Below are 5,421 nucleotides of genomic sequence, written 5' to 3' on the forward strand. Positions count from 1 at the left end.
TACGCGGGATTTATGGACAAAAGTTAGCCCGGATTACTAAAGATCTTTGTTGCGGGAAAAGGAGGGATTTGCTGAGTTCAAAAGCAAGAGTACTTCAGTGAAAAAGCACAAAATTCATTCCCAGTTCAAAGTGATACACAAACAGCTTGTTGCTAATGAATTCACAAAATAAATGCTTGCTAGGTAAATTGTACTTTTTGCAGTCACATATGGCTTGTAACTATTCTCGGTGTTATCTTACAACTACTCTTCCTTTCTCTCCTTCGGAAGAACTAGTCTTTGAAGCAAGAGATGAACATATTGTGGGCGGATCTTCTTACCCATTGATTGGAACATCGTAAAAACTCCGAAGATCCTTTTCACTATAGTTAGTGACGTATCCAAATTCTGTATACTATTGGTGGACGGGACATTCCCCGCTTCCTTCTGCTTTGTTTTCATGAAGCGAGCGCTTTCAACAAGCTTCTTTTCTTTGGTAATAAGCAAAAGTGTGTAAAGTCCTCCGTTTTATCACTGGGAAAGCTTTGTTGTCTTCGTTTTCTTTCTGCCGTAGTATATCACTGCATATGATCTGGCCTTTAAAGTGGGTTAGTAAGAAAACTTACCTTTCTGGGTAAGTGCCCTTTTAATGTTTAAGAGCTAGTTGAGCAGTAAAATAGAAATAAGAGCTGCTAAAACAATATCCTTTTTCTTAAAGTTCCTACGATGCTAGTTTTTAACAAGCATATACACTCAGATAATGCAGCAAGAGTTCCCCACTACCAAGTAAGCTCTTTCTACTTGTTCACCTAGATGAAAACTACCTGGCTTTGTTTGGCTACTTTTTTTATTGGCTAGTGTGATTTTATATCTTAGGCTAGACTCGCTTGAGCTGTCTTACATTAGTGGGGCTATATGTGAATCGCAGAGGTCTGTAAATTAAGGCAATAGGCGGGCACATTTGAAATGCAGCAGTAGTGAGCTCCTATAGAAAATCAAAAATTCAATAAAAGGTCATAATGGTCAGAAGCTGTTCACTACTTCAGAACCATCCAGAAGGCAAGAGAAAAAAGCACCTGAGGTCAGGTGTTTCTTAGGAGTTCAATATGTTTCATGTGTGTTTTTGCAAATCTTTTTTCTTCACTGGTCCTGCATGCTTGAAAAAAGGATCTGGTGTCTATGCTAGGTTGGTAAACCATATAGATCTTGCCCAAACAAGGAGTAGGGGCTAGCTTGTAAGCCACGACTTAGTACTACGAGGATTCGGGCGGAGTTTCACATATAGATAGGTCGGGATGAAGATGAGAAATAGGTTCGGTTGTGAATCTGGGTCAAGAAATGGGGGTTATGCGCCAGCCTATCAAGCAAGCCGAATAGGCGCGCCTGGATGATCAATTCCTTGGTTTTTTCTTACCTGACCGAGAGACGGGGCCGATAGAGCATATTCCGGACAAGTTGGTTCGATTCGCAGTTCACTTTCTATAAGATAACAAAACAGCAGACCCGCCCCATGCTTTTCTTTACGCTGACCCAGCATTCCCCTTTGCATTTCTTCCAGGCACAAAGGGATTCGTTTTTATGAGTAGCGAGTTGTTCTAGGCTGGGCCGATCCCTACCTGTTTTGATCTGACAGCGGATGAACAGAGAAACGTGGGTCTTTTTCTCGCATTTTAGCGATCAATACCGAATCCTCATCTATGCAATTCTTGTACTTATTTGATGAAAGACAAAGAAAGAGATCAGGTTATTTATGATCGGAGAAAAGGAAACGATCAAACCGCTTACACCTATTCCATTGGTTAACTATTCCGGTTCTAATCTGGAATCGTAGTGAGAGTATCTAGCATACATCTGTACATTCTGAACTAAGTTCTACTAATTTCTTCTAAGATAGTGGTGTTCTCATTCCCGCTTGCACTAACGAACTGTGATGTTTACGGATGAGAAGTAGGCTATTGGACAGATGATGCTTGTATTGCCAGCCTTCATCGGCTCCGAGGTGTGGCCGGGTGAGCAGTCTGCGGAAACGTTTCACTGCCTGGCCCCCCGGGTTTCTAAGTGCTAGCGAACCTCCTTAGAAGTAGCTATATTGGAATACCCCGCTGACTTCAGATTCTGATTGGCTGGAGGTGAAGACCTAAGCATTGGCTTACACTGACTCCTCTATCAAAAGAAAGGGTACAGGCACTAGACAAATTACCTACTGGTAATGTAAAGGGAGGACCAGAGCTGCCACATAGGGCAGTTTTACATCGATAGCAGGTAAAGACAGATAGTCAGACCTACCAATATAGTTAAGTCGGACCCGAAAGACAGCTTCACAAGACCATGTAATAGTTTACTTGTTCTTTTCTTAGCACTTTATCGAAGATATATCGCTGATTATAAAAACAAATTGGCAGAGCTTGCATTAGTGTAAAATCAAACTAAACATGCTATTGGGTTAAGAAGAAGAGGTTGGTGAGGATGAGGAAGATCCACAGGAGGAGTTAAGCAATAGTGCAACAGAAAAGCAATTAGAACCTGAAGAAGCATTAATCTCCATGTTTGCTATCTCCTCTAACCCTAATCTCTTTTGTTTGCTACTATGATCAATTTGGCATTTCGATCATCTTTTGTTTTGAAGGTACTTATAACAACCAATTGAGCATATATCTGTACATGCTGGTACGCGTGATTTAGTACTAGAGACACATTATTACCTAATGCTGCTGATAATGTACTGTCTTTTATAGTTACAAACAACCTATGTTTCCATCTTTTTAAAGCTGTTTACTAGTTATCTGTCCGAGAAACAAACTATCACACAATTAAAGCCCGCAATGCACAGAACATAAGGCACATACATACCACTTTAGCACACTTTACAGAACACGAGTGCAACATACCAATTCTAGAAAAAACACATAAACAGAATCCAAACAAAGTCACTTAAGAATAGGCAAGGGACACACCGTCCACGCCACCTACTTGAAGAGCAGAAAAGAGTATAGTTAGTGTAAGGAAAGTATTATAGGAAAGACCCTATAAGTTCAGACAATATGCTACATTCTATGATATCCTATTCAATCCCCAGGTTAGCATGCGTTGCTCGTCGTGCTAATAAATCCTCTCTTCTTAAAGCCCAAGTAGGACAAAGAAATGCAAGTAAATACCCTCGATTCATTCCTTTTATGCGAGTGGGAAAGCTAGCTAGAAATCAATGACAAGGAGTAGAGCCTAGAGCAAAAGGGCCTGGCGTCAGGTTAGTTAAAGCAAGAAAGTCAATGCTGGTGCTCGCTTATTCAATCCTTTTTTCTCTCCTCCTTTGTGCTAATCACTAGGTCAAAAGGAACCCTTAATATGGAGTTTTATACTTGTTCTTACTTGTGTTAGTGAAGCCGGATAGTTCAACTTGCCTGCCCAAAGTCAATCTATGAAAAGTCTTCCTTATAGGCGCACCCAGCTGTAAAAGAGTAGAAGCAATCGGAGTAAATAAATCCCATAGTGAAATGAGCGTTAGATGTTGACTAGACAAAACTAGCTAATACATGTAGTAGGGTAACTTTTCCTTTTTTCTCGGTTATGTGAAAAGGGAGAAAACTCGCTACACTTTATAGGAAATGAACTACTCTTAATGCAAGCTAGTCGAGCTAGATGAGTTGTTAGGAATGGCTCAACCCAGGTAGCGATAAACCTTTCTTTTCTAGGCAAATCTCTCACTTCAATCTTTCTGGGCTAGCTATGTTCTCGGACCCCACCAGAGTAGGTTTCACCATCGAGTAATGAAGATGTTAACTTCTAGTACAAGGAAGCAAAATCTAATGCCCGAGAAAGAGGGAATGGCATTGAGGCTTCATCCTTGGAAGAAGACGGGAGTGCTACTAGGGACAAACAGAGTTCTGGGGCCAGAGGAAGGGGAACAAAAGGTAGAATATGCGGGTTATCGTAGAATCTCTGAGTGGCGATACCCTCTACTACCTAATACTAAAAGAAGGGGACTTTGAAAGCCAAAGCCAAGAAAGACCATATCAACTACTCTCCAAATTGCAGGATAAGTCACAGAATTCAAATGGAAGACAGAAAGAGAAGGCAATTCAAACCTAATGGCCAAACATTACGAATCCAAGATAGAAAGACTTATAGCCATAAAAGAATAACAAGAGAACAAAAACAACTCCATATTCTACTGGCCTGCCTCTCTGATCTACTATCCAACTACCATGGAAGCACCACTGAAGACTGGCTTCTCCGACCTTCCACCCGATCCTGGGCGATCCCGGATCGACAAGCCGACGGTATGGATTCCCTATATATGGATGGTAGGAACGCTTCAACTGCAGAGCCCTGAATGCGTCAGTGAGGTTCCCTCTATGAGAGAAAGAGAGGTTTCTAATCTTGGATTAGACGGCGTGTTGGTATTATTGATAAGGCTTGGATTAGCAAATTAGCACCGCTTGAGTTTAGGTATTCGAAATAGCGAAATACATAAATTATCTATCTCAAGTACGTCTCCAACTTATCTTGAGCCATCAGTCAGATTAAAAGCAGCGCCCTGCCGGCAGCTCCTGACCTCTGTTCCTATGGGAGAAAGAAGGTGTGGCTTTGGACAACAAACTCTTCCATGATGGCCTTCTTCCACTCATTTTATTAGCAATCAAACCTCTTCCTTGCTCTTGCACTGAGGTAAGCATTCAAATAGCAAAGCAAGGGAAAAAATATGGTATGTATTTTTTTAATCTACATACAGAGAAAGCGGATGTGCCCTTATTAGCGCAGTTGAAAATAAAATATATAACGCGTAGTTGCAAGCTTTCTTTCGTGAGCTAGCTATGTTTGCTTCCTCTTTTCCTCTCTGTTTCGGATGTCAACCCAATCTCTGATTCAAGTCCATAAGTTCCTTTTTTATAGCTCCTGTTGCTCTTCTCTGGCTAGGATCTCACTTATATGGCCTTTTTTTTCTTTTATATATTATATAGTAAGCTTCAATAGATAGCGTAGTAGGTGCTGTCTCTATTTACTTTCTTTCTTACGCCTAGGTGCTACCTTCTTTCCAGTTCCGTAAGTCCCATAGAGTTATTTTTTATCTTTGATTCCCAAACGCTGTGTGCAAGTCAATCTTACAGAATTCCTGCCGGGGGGCCTTCTTTCTTATGCCAGCCAAGTAGCAATCAGAAAACCAATCAATCTTCCTTACACTACGACAATTCACTTGAACTACCAACATCATGAGTGACCCAGGCCGGCCGTATATGTGTCATTTCTCCTCATCCTTGTCTCTATTTATTAATTGCTCGCTACCCGTAGTGGGCCTTGAGTAGGATTTAAGCATGGGTTTCGAACCGTCTACTTTTCCTTATCCTTATGGGAATTTAAGAGAGAGATCACTCCACTGAGTAACCGAGAGAGAAGATTCAGGCAAGTATGCCGTACCCTATTTAAAATAGAGGCAACGAACCACCA

Source organism: Oryza glaberrima, chromosome 4 (assembly GCF_000147395.1).
Source record: "Oryza glaberrima chromosome 4, OglaRS2, whole genome shotgun sequence".
In the NCBI taxonomy this organism is placed as follows: Eukaryota; Viridiplantae; Streptophyta; class Magnoliopsida; order Poales; family Poaceae; genus Oryza; species Oryza glaberrima.